The sequence below is a fragment of the Macaca mulatta genome, chromosome 5 (assembly GCF_049350105.2).
Source record: "Macaca mulatta isolate MMU2019108-1 chromosome 5, T2T-MMU8v2.0, whole genome shotgun sequence".
In the NCBI taxonomy this organism is placed as follows: Eukaryota; Metazoa; Chordata; class Mammalia; order Primates; family Cercopithecidae; genus Macaca; species Macaca mulatta.
In genome coordinates this window covers 24,673,572-24,685,783 of record NC_133410.1, presented here as the reverse complement: position 1 = coordinate 24,685,783, position 12,212 = coordinate 24,673,572, and positions in this window count along the sequence as shown.

Here is a 12,212-nt window from a genome sequence, read left to right as displayed (position 1 = left end):
ACCTTCACTGGAGAAATCAAATCGGCTTGGGTTGCTGTTATTAGAGGGATGATGGTTTTGCTAGCGGGTGTTGGCCTTCAAATCCAGCTCTCAGACCGTGATCAAGCAGTACCTTTGCAATAAGCAGCTTCTAAAGTAGAGTCCAGTGACGACAGGAATCCCCTGGCACCTGTTCACCAAGCTCAGCTCTGCCTCCAGACCTGGGCAAGGCGGACTGCAGACACCACTTGGGTTTTCAGTGAGAAAGGCCTCTATTGCCAGGGTGCAGAGGAGGAAGGGTGCTGCACACACTGCTCTCGGTGAACTTGACCCGGATTCGGCAAAGCCTGGCTCTTAGTTCGTGTCCTGCTCTGCCCGGTGCTTGGAGGTTCACAGGAACAGGTCTTTTTTTTTTTTTTTTTGAGACGGAGTCTCGCTCTGTCGCCCAGGCTGGAGTGCAGTGGCCGGATCTCAGCTCACTGCAAGCTCCGCCTCCCAGGTTCACGCCATTCTCCTGCCTCAGCCTCCGGAGTAGCTGGGACTGCAGGCGCCCGCCACCTCGCCCGGCTAGTTTGTTTTTTTTTTTTGTTTTTTTTTTTTTTTTTTTGTATTTTTTAGTAGAGACGGGGTTTCACCGTGTTAGCCAGGATGGTCTCGATCTCCTGACCTCGTGATCCACCCGTCTCGGCCTCCCAAAGTGCTGGGATTACAGGCTTGAGCCACCGCGCCCGGCCAGGAACAGGTCTTAACCGGACAATCACCTCACTGAGACTCCCCTCCTGACTGTGGGCTTTCATGTAGGACACAGACCTAATTGCCTTTCCATTACTTTCAACAAGGAGTGAATGTAGGAGGGAGACCAAAATTTCAAAAACTTGGAAAGAGAAAAAGGTATCCCTTTTATGTTCCAATTAAAAAGGCAAAACAGGTTCAATCCAGAATATTGTTCTCTTAATGTGTGTAGATCTTGGTAGCAGATCAGGGATGGTATCTGATTCTAGTGTGGGATGGTAATTTCTATAATTTTTTTTACAAAGTGTGGAGGAAAGGTAGATGGAGTGTCTGTGTTCATCACTCTATAATCTCTCCCTTTGGGGGAATACAATTTGCTGAAGAACATTTTCCTATTGTTATTCCATCTGAGATACAAAATACTATCACTATTTAGTACTTCAAACATAGAGCCTTACGTGTAAACACAAACATCTAAAATACTTTCATCGAGACTGGGTGCGGTGGCTCACGCCTGTAATCCCAACACTTTGGGAGGTCGAGGCGGGCAGATCACTTGAACCCAGGAGCTGGAAACCCGTCTACCAACATGGCAAAACCCTGTCTCTGCTAAAAGTATTTTAAAAATCCCAGCTGCTCAAGAGGCTGAGTCACGAGAATCACTTGAACCCGGGAGGCGGAAGTTGCAGTGAGCGCTAACTGCAATCCAGCCTGGGTGACAGAACAAGAATCTGTCTCAAAAAAATTAAATTAAAAAAAAAATACTTTCATCAAAAAAGTATTACCATTGTTTCAACTCATTTCAGTATATTTTTGTGCCTATCGTCCTATGAGGTGAGATTTCACAAGTGGGTGGGCTCTGTGTTAATCTGGAGAGGAAACAGCCCGTCCAGGGCCGGCTGCTACCCAGCCTCAGATATTGCATGAGAAGATATGGTCAGATGCTGTCAGATCTTGACTTTTCTGGGGAAGCCAGATATACAGGTCTTTATGTGAAATTTAGCATTAAAAAAATACTGAGTAGGCCAAACAAAGCAGCCCTGTGAACTACTGCTTTTCATCCCGGTGCTAGACACATTCTCAGTTGTCCAGACCCTGCCCCAGTGCCCTTTCTACCAGTATATGTCTTGTCCCCACGGCCCCCTGGCACTTCTTTTTACCCTTCATTGGGGCTGACTTTCTTTACAACAAAGTGGCAGAGAGATTCCACAGGAGTGAGTGGATGACAACCTTCCTGGGAGGTGATTGTGTGCTGAGACAAAGGCACCCAGGAGTCCAGGTTCTCCTTTCTCTTCCTCGGCTTGGTGCCTTACCCTCTGAGTCACCAGGCCTGGGAAAACCCAGGAGTTCAGACTGATGGGAAAGTCCTAGCTCATTCCAAACTCCCCGGCAGGATGAAGCTGCCAGTTACTGAAGACAGAACGGAGGTAGGGATGGTGAATAACTGTCTGCTTGACTCTCAGCTGTCCAGGCAGGGCCTGGAGAGGAGGCAACTGACTTCTGGGCTGGCCTGCCCAGGGTACCCACCCCTGGGGACCTGTAAGCAAGCCCACTTAGTGCTTTTTTCCTGGCCGCAGCTGCTGCAAGAAAGGTGCACAAAGAGGATTGCATCATAAAAGCCAGAGAAAGTGTCTCCAAAAATAACACCTGAACAAAACCGCTTTGAACTGTTGCATTCATTAGACGCTTCTTCGGGGCCCTATGGCAGTGTTGATAATCTCAGAATTGTTCAGTCAGGCTCGGTGACAGGAAACCTATCCCCTTAGATACAGCCAGAATTCCGGAAAAGTCAAATAATGTGTTACATAGTCGTGAGACAGCACTAGACTTCAAAGAGTCAGGTTTAAATGGAGAAATGCTAACGGAACAGAACACAGGGCTGACATAATTACAGGCTGTCTTCAACCTGGCTTCAATATGTGCATAAATATGCAGAGAAAAATACTGCAAAGCAACACACAAAAATGTCCATAGTGGTTATATCTGGTTGTGGCGTAGGGCACACTGTATTTTTCTATTTCTATGCTGCTCCTAAAAGGATTTAAGACAGCTTACAAATTGACAAAGTGTAACTGATTCGAAACTAAGTGAGAAAGAAGAGGCAAACAGAAATGTAGGGAAGTAAGATTGAGGTGGAAGAGAGGTAAGTGCTACTTATTAGGTGGAACCGTACGACACTGTCCATTTCTGTATGTCAAAGACAGCCTAAAAGATCAATCGTGGTAATGACTATTGGTACTAGTAAGAGTATGTGAATATTTTGCCCGAGTTATTAAATATAACGAACAGTTCCTGATAATAAAGTTTGTATAGTTTGTAAGTTATTTGGTAAGTCAGTGAACATAAAGCATTATCATAGGCCTGGTACCTCGTAGGTAAATACTATTCCTTTTATTTCCTATTATGTGGCTGTTATGACTAGAAGCACCACCAGACTCTCAAACTCTGGCCTCTCAGGGCTCATGGACCCTTCCCACCACACTGTACGCATGCATTCAACTCATGGCAGGTCCAATAGGTAACTATGGGTTTAATGAATCAGGGCCTCCAAATCTCAAACTTCAGTTGACATTTGAATCTTGCCCGCATGAAATCAGGTTTTTTTTTGTTGCTGTTTTTTTGTTTTTGTTTTTGTTTTTTGGTTTTTTTTGAGACGGAGTCTCGCTTTGTCGCCCAGGCTGGAGTGCGGTGGCGTGATCTCGGCTCACTGCAAGCTCCGCCTCCCGGGTTCACGCCAGTCTCCTGCCTCAGCCTCCCAGTAGCTGGGACTACAGGCGCCCGCCACCATGCCCGGCTAATTTTTTTGTATTTTTAGTAGAGACGGGGTTTCACCGTGTTAGCCAGGATGGTCTCAATCTCCTGACCTCGTGATCCGCCCGCCTCGGCCTCCCAAAGTGCTGGGATTACAGGCGTGAGCCACCGCGCCTGGCCTGTTTTCGCTTTTTTTTTGAGACAGAGTCTCACTCTGTTGCCCAGGCTGGAGTGCAATGGGGTGCGATCTTGGCTCACCGTAACCTCTACCTCCCAGGATCAAGCGATTCTCCTGCCTCAGCCCGCCTCAGCCTCCCAAAGTGCTAGGATTACAGGCATGAGCCACCGTGCCTGGCAGAGATCAGTTTTTTGTTGTTGTTGTTTTTGAGACGGAGTCTTGATATGTCGCCCACGCTGGAGTACAGTGGTGCAATCTCAACTCACTGCAACCTCTGCCTCTGGGGTTCTAGCAATTTTCTTGCCTTAGCCTCCAGAGTAGCTGGGATTACAGGTGCCCGCCACCACGCCAGGCTAATTTTTGTATTTTTAGTAGTAGAGATGGGGGTTTCACTATGTTGGCCAGGCTGGTCTCGAACTCCTGACCTCGTGATCCGCCCACCTCAGCCTCCTGAAGGGCTGGGATTACAGGCATGAGCCACCGCGCCTGGCCGAGAGATTAGTTTTTTAAAGTTATAAATGTTCCCTTAAAACCCCCTGCTCTTGGCCTGGTGTGGTGGCTCATGCCTATAATCTCAGCACTCTGGGAGGCTGGAACGGGATAATCCCTTGATCCCAGGGGTTTAAGACCAGCCTGGGCAACATAGAAAGACCTCTGTCTCCACACAAACATTTTTTAAAAATTAGCTGGGCGTGGTGGCACACGCCTGTATTCCCAGCTGCTCAGGGGGCTAAGACAAGAGGGCTGCTTGAGCCCAGGGGGTCAAGACTGCAATGAACAGTAATTGCCACTGCTCTCCAGCCTGGGTGATGAAGGAGACCCTGTCTCAAAAATAAAACAGAAAAAGGCCAGGTGGGACAAAAAAGATCTCAGAGTAGAGAACTGATGCACTGACTTCCCCCTAAAAGGAGCAGCCACTCCTCAACTTTGCCTGACTGCCGCTGTTGGGAATTGGGGCAAGTTTTGCTACCTTTCTCACATTTCAGAAGCTAGAAATTAAGACGTTCCGGTAAAATTTTAGAATTTTGGCCAGGCACAGTGGTTCACACCTGTAACCCCAGCACTTTGGGAGGCCTGAGGTGGGCGGTTCACTTGTGGACAGCCTGGCCAACAGGGTGAGACCCCATCTCTACCAAAAATACAAAAATTAAACCAGTCTCTTAACCCAGTCTCAAAATAAAATAAATAATTTAAAAATAAATGAAAAAATGTTCAGAATTTAAGTGTGGTTATATATATATATAGTTTTAAGCAACTGTAGGAGCCAAGCAAAATCCATGTCAAGCTAAATGCAGCCCACTAGCTGCTTGCTTGCCAGCTTATTACCTCTGCCTGGTGCTCAAGTTTTTTGTTGACAGAAGATACTCTGCATGAGGATAGGGGTGCTTGTCTCTTACTCACTGCTGCATCCCCCAAACCTATGTCTGCCTTGGAGCAGAGCTCAACTGACATTTGTGGGAATGAATGAATGGCACAGAGGACAGCCCTAAACCACCAATACCATGGCCTGTCTTTGTGCTAATTCCTCCCTTTAACAGAACCTCGTTCATCTCAGGAAGTTCTGGGATCACTAACAGAGCCCACCTGATTGTAGACATCGCATTCCCACCCCAAACCCTTCCTGTTCTATCCCATCACTGGAGGGTTGGGAGGGGCTGTTCATCTCTTTGATGTGTCCATGTTAACACTAACCAGGTGTCCTGAGGATCGTATGCCAGGAACAGCACTCGATAACAGGAACAATACAGGTTCTTTGACCTTAAAGGAACTACATAAAATTGATGTATGTTTGTACCTTGCTACAGGCTTTGTAACCCCTGAGAAAGGCGGACGAGGCTTGCCATTTTTAACGGCTACAGCTAACTTCCTTCATTCTTCCTGACCGGCAGGATCTGGGATCCTTGAGTGTGACTCGTAGGAACGTGCAAGTGGGCAGACACAGGAGGGAGGCACAACCTACTCTCATCCTATTTCAGAAAGGGAGCCTTCCCAACTTGGGGTCATGCACAAGTCAGTCTCTTCTCTCACAACAAGTCTGGTCAAATGTCAATTCTTCCCAGAAGCTTCCTGAGTAACCCCTTTTGATCCAGATCAGTGGTACCCACTGACCCCTTCTCACCACAAACCTATCAAAACACTCTCTTCCCTTCCAGGCTTGTAGGGTACCATCCTGTGTATAATTCTGTCAAAACCTTTGTTCAGATAAAAGTGTAGTCCTGCGACCATCAACTATTTATAGGCAACACAGAAGCGCAGACTGTTGAAGTTGGAGTAAGCCATAGAAACCGTCAAGCCTGGTGACTTTTTCCAGTGCAAACAGATGAAACAAAAGCAGAATTGCTTGAGCTCATCGTCCCTCCACGTTACCACGGTCTTTCTTCCTCTCCATCTCCCTTCCTGCCCTGGCATAACCTACAAAGATGGGGAGGGCAGGGTGGGTGGTGCATATCCAGGAGAAAGCTGTGGGATTCTGGGATTCCTGAGTTGCTGTTTGAAAATCTGATCCCACCCTTTTACTTGGGGGAAAAAAGCTTATTGAAGATTTCTATTATAAAACGATCTATAGTCATTGTGGAAACTGACATTTCCAAAAAACGGGGCAGTTACTATCAAGGAAAAGCCACAGTTGAGGTTCTGCTGCATGCCCTTCCACTTCTTACATTTTTCTATATAGAGGGTTTTGTTATTTTTCAACCTGAGGCTGTGTCCAATCAGAGTCAGAGAATCTCCTCCTAATTCCTACAGAAGACTGATGGTGGAGTACTATGTAGTTGCAGAGATTTCAGCTTATACCAGGCTGACACCATGGGTCTGGTTTCATTCTATTTTGAACCACAATTGCCCTTTTTCGGTGACCTTGCATGTTAGTGTGGATATGCATAAGTGAAAGATCCAGGACCCTTGGAAAAATGGGTAGGAAAGTGGTATTACACTTAGAGCCAGGGTGAGGCCAGAGTTATAGCCATCACAGTGGGCCTCCGCCAAGCATTCTCCAACAGCTCAGAGGGGAGGCTGGGCATGCTTTAGCAGCAGGCTACAAACCATTGATGACTTTGGGTTTTTGTAGAGCAAGTAGCAGAGATCACAAATTCCCCTTTCCTCATTCTGGACTAGCGATACTCTTTCTAGTCTTGCTGAGAAAAATGGAAGCCCTCAGAAGACACCTTCCCATCCTTCCACCAAATGAACCGATCTCCCTGAATATGTACCATATACTCATACTCTGCATTTCCTCTTGCTGCCTGGCCAAACAGGTCTGTTCCTATCATAGACAGACACTTACAGAGGCACGATGCTCTCACCCCTCTGATGTGCTCCCATAAATGCCCCACCTCCTGCATCTTTTAGTTCTTCTCTCAATGGGAATCTTTCCCATTGGCAAACAACTTGTTGGATTTGCTCCCATCTTTAGAAGCCATCCCTACCCGCTTTGACCTCCCATCTCTCTTTGCTACTTTCCCATTTATCTTGGTCCTCTTTACAATAAGATTCCTTGAAAGAGTTGTCCATATTCCCTCTCCACCTCTTTTCTCCATCTCATTCTCCCTTGAACCGATTCTATCCAGTCTTTTGTCCCCACTGTGCCACTAGAAGTGCTTCCATCAAGGGTCATCACTGGCTCCCATGTTGCTAAACCCAAGGTCTGTGCTCAGTCATCTGACTCAGCCTATCAACTGCATCAAATACTCATAGTCCCTTGCGCTGACTTCAAATGCTTTCATCACTCTGCTTTTCTGATATTCCTCCTACACTGCTGGCCATTCCTCCAGTAAGCCTCCCTTACTGGAGTCCCATCCTGACCTCCACATATCAAAGTGTCCCAGAGCTCAGCCCTCAGCTCTCTAGAGCCACTCATCTCTCAAACTTTCCTGACCGTGACTCACAGTAAGAAATACATTTCACATCCTGACCAAGTCCATGCACATGCACACAAATACAATTAAAACATTTCACAAAACAATGGCAAACCTTAGGTAAACTGCACTCTAAAATTTTCTATTTTCTTTCTTCTCACTCTTAAAAATGATGGTCAGGAATACCATTGAGTTATGAAACAGACTTCATGAGCCAGTAATAGGTTACTACTGTAGCTTGAAAAACACTGCCTTCATCTCTAAATGTCTTCAAGTGCCTTTTACGTTCAGACAACTTCCAACTTTATTATCTCTGGCCTGGAGCTGAGCTTTACACCTGAATCTCAAAGGCTACAGGACAGTTCTCCTGAGTGTTTCATGGGCACACCCCACCAGCCTTTCAAATTTCACATGCCCCTAACTCAACTCCTGACTCCCCCAGGCTTCTCTTCTCAGTCATGATTTTCGTAGTTGCTTGGATCAAAAATCTTACAGCCTGAATTTGTACCCCTTTGACTTTTTCACCCCACACCTAATGTCATAAAATCCTTCCAATGTCTCTCTTCATAATGCATCCCCAATGCACTCGTTTCTCACCGTCTGTTTCCATGCTAGCCTGGCCATTAGCTTCTCACTTGGATTATGTCTAGTGTCTTCACTCCAACCCCCTACAGTCTATTCTCCACTACAGCAGCCAAAGAGATCTTTGACATACTCTAGACTGTGTCCTTTTCTACTCAAACCTTCCCATGCCTCCCATCCCACTTACAATACAATCTAAACGTCTTCCTGGTTCAGTTGCAGTAGCTCATACCTGTAATCCCAGCACTTTGGGAGGCCGAGGTGGGCAGATCACTTGAGATCAGGAGTTCAAGACCAGCCTTGCCAACATGGTGAAACCCTGTCTTTACTAAAAATACAAAAATTAGCTGGCCGTGGTGGCACGTGTCTCTAATCTCAGCTACTCGGGAGGCTGAAGCAGGAGAATTGCTTGAACCTGGGAGGCGAAGGTTGCAGTGAGCCGAAGTCACACTGCTGCACTCCTGCCTGGGTGACAGAGGGAGACTCCGTCTCAAAAAATCTTTCTAAGACTAAACCAAACTGATCTAACCCCATTTCCCTCCACTCTGTCCACAGCGTTCCCGCTGTTCCTCAAACTTGACTCACATGCTCCTGTCTCAGGGCCATTGATTGGCCTTTCTGGTCCTTCTTCCTAGATGGCCAAAATATTTGCACAACTTGCTTCACTCAGGTCTCTGTTCAAATGTTGCCTCCTCCAGGAGTTCTACCCTGACCACCACTTGGGTGCCATGTAACCCCTTACTTTGCTTTGTTTTCCTTTTCTTCAAACTTACAACATTGTTATGTATTTTCAACTTTTCCCATTGTTTGCTTACCATAAACTCTCTGGTGGTGATGGTGGGGTAGGGGGGCTGGGGTGGGGGGGTGCTTTCTTGTTCATTGGGCCTAATAAGTGCCTGATAACACAATAGATACTTTGAATATTTATTGACTTAATAAACGAAACTTGGGGCTGGGTGGACAATTTAAAAAAAGAAAGAGAGAAACTCAGTGCCTTTAGTGCAAGCAGGACAATGTATGGAATGGCCAGATGGTAACTCATAGGGAAATGTGGGGCTTGAGGCAAAGTGAAAAGGGCATGCCCCGCCCTAAAGCATTTACATTCCCCTGCAAAACAAAACCAATCTAACCAAAAACACCACTGTGCTGACGTAACCAGAACCTTTCAACAGGGTTCCAGCTGGTGGGGCGGTGTGGGGGGGCCTGACTTCAAAAAGTGATAGAATGAAGGAGCCTTTGTCTAGTTGGGCTCAATGTAGAGAAGAGCAGGTGTGGAGAAGTTTCCATCAGGAGTGACATGGCTTACCCACCCCACCCCATCCAGATGGTGCATTAGCATGAATTTTCCACTTGGAACCAAAGCTGGCTTTTACTAAGATTTATCTACTTGAAGCCAAGTCAACTTTTTACCTCCAGATTCAATATGGCTTCCTATTCTCATGTTGCTGTCTGCAGGCTGGAAGAATCTGAGCCAAAAAATAACTTAAGCACGGCACTAGGCAGGGGCATGTCTCGAACAAAGGTTATTTGGGCACCACTGGCATGGAAATGAGATGGCCAATGGAGATGTTCATGGAATTGCTATCATTTCATGAAGAAGTTTGATTTCCCTATTTTTCCCTACATTATATTGTGAACACTTTTCTGTGTCACCAAATGTTCTTTGAAGCTGTCAACCTCCCAGCTTGCAAATGCTTCCCAATTCTGATGAGAGTGATTGCCAAAGAAACAATGAACCACCTTCACCCCATCCCTCCCCAGGTTGTCCTGCTTCTTTTTTTAAAATTTAATTGTTTAATTTTTTAATTTTTCAAGGTGGGGTCAGGCTCTATCACCCAGGCTGGAGTGCAGTGGCATGATCTCGGCTCATTGCAACCTCCACTTCCCAAGCTCAAGCAATCCTCCTACCTCAGCCTCCCTGGTAACTGGGACTGCAGGCATATGCCACCATGCCCAGCTAAGTTTTTTTAATTCTTGTGGAGATGGGGTTTCGCCGTGTTGCCCAGGCTGCACTTGAACTCCCGAACACAACTGATCTGCCCGCCTCTGCCTACCAAAGTGCTGGGATTACAGGTGTGAGCCACAACTCTCGGCCTAACCCAATGATTTTCATTTAAAATAGGTAATTGAACAATTGATTTAGACTTGTGAATTAAAGTTGAAAAAAAAAATTTTTCTGCATTGGAACTCTGATTAAGTTGAAATCTTAAGTTTGTAAACCATGTTGGAACCCCGATGAGAACTTCACATCCATCATTTTTAGGTTTAATTCATTAGATTTATAAAAATTATTCAGATAGATTGGAAGTTTTGTTATATTAGACAATTGCAATAATTTATAAAAATAAACTAAATATGTTAAAAGTATAAATGAAGTTTAAAATATAATTAAGGTGTTTTTAAAATGTGTTGTTTAAACTTTAGTAAATGTATAAATAGTACAAAAATATTTATAAACTGAATTTAAGATGAAGAAAGCAAGAGAGTTTTTAAAAGTTAAAACTTTAACAACCACCCTTGATTCCATTATCCACATTTTGCAGATTACGTGCATCAGATGGTGAAACCAAGATGTCAAAAGCTATCACTTTTCACCTCTAAACTGTCATCTTTTTTTTTAGATGGAGTCTTGCTGTGTCGCCCAGGCTAGAGTGCAGTGGCATGATCTCGGCTCACTGCAACCTCCACCTCCTGGGTTCAAGCCATTCTCTGCCTCAGCCTCCTGAGTAGCTGAGATTACAAGCACGCGCCACCACACCCAGCTAATTTTTTTGTATTTTTAGTGGAGGCAGTTTCACCGTCTTGGCCAGGCTGGTCTTGAACTCCTGACCTCATGATCCACCCACCTCAGCCTCCCAAGGTGCTGAGTTTACAGGCATGAGCCACCACGCCCAGCCTAAACTTTCATCTCTTAACTTTTGATTTCTAAACCTGTAATCTCACAAATTTGGGAAGGATGGATTTTGTGAGTCCAGGAGCTTAAGACCAGCCTGGGCAACATATGGAGACTCTGTCTCTACAAAAAGTTCAAAAATCAGCTAGGCAGGGAGATGCCTACCTGGGGCCCTAGCTATTTGGGAGGCTGAGGTGAGAGGATTGTTTGAGCATGAGACCATCGCTACAATGAGCTATGAGCACAACACAGCACCCCAGCCTGAGCAACAAATCGAGACCCTGTCTCCAATAAACGTCAAAAGCCTGAATACTCAATTGTTAAATTCTCACAACAACCCTAGATTAGCCAGTAATTTTATCTCCATTTTGCAGATGAGGAGTCGGGCTCAGGAGTTTAGATTTTGCCCAAGTTTCTGGTCCACTCAGGATTCAAACCAGATTCACAACTCTACCAACCTCTCATAAGCCTCAGCAAGAATCTGTGAACATCATCTCCTAAATGAGACCCAAGCTCTCCAACAGGCCCCATGGAGAGCTCATTGACACACGAACACACTCTCATTTCACTGGACACAGAGACTGGCCCCTTGCTCCACTCCCAACAACACATGGAGAGCCTGCCAGGCCAGAAAATGGGGACCTTCTTGACTGGTCACCCCAACTTCCTTCATTACTCCAAGCCCCACATGACGCTCTGACACCCCAGCCTTCACCACCTCCCCAGAGACCACCTTTACTCACCCAGAACTTGAAGAAATTAGTTATACTGTGGTGAAGGTTCCAGATACCCCGCATTGGTCTTCCTACCTGGAAAGAATTCAGTCCAGAAGAGCTAGAAACCACTGGAGTCAGAGATGGAAACTGCTGGAGTCAGAGCTGGAAACCACTGGAGTCAGAGCTGGAAACCGCTGCAGGGCTGGAGACCACTGCAGAGCTGGAGACTGCTACAAGCTGGAGACTGCTGCAGAGCTGGAAACCGCTGGAATCAGAGCTGGAGACCCTTCAGAGCTGGAGACCACTTCAGTCAGAGCTGTAAGCCAATAGTCTGAGAACGGGGAAGATAAGAGGCCTCAAATAGGTCCCACTTAGCCCCACCCATGCCTGCAACCTCCTTAATTTAATCAACACAGTCCCACCCTAAGGCGGTTTTAATCACCTCTCTCTGGTTGGAAGCCCCTGTTTTGGAGCTTGTTCCTTGGTTCTACACACACTCACATCAAACCTCTTGTTCTGGTGACCAG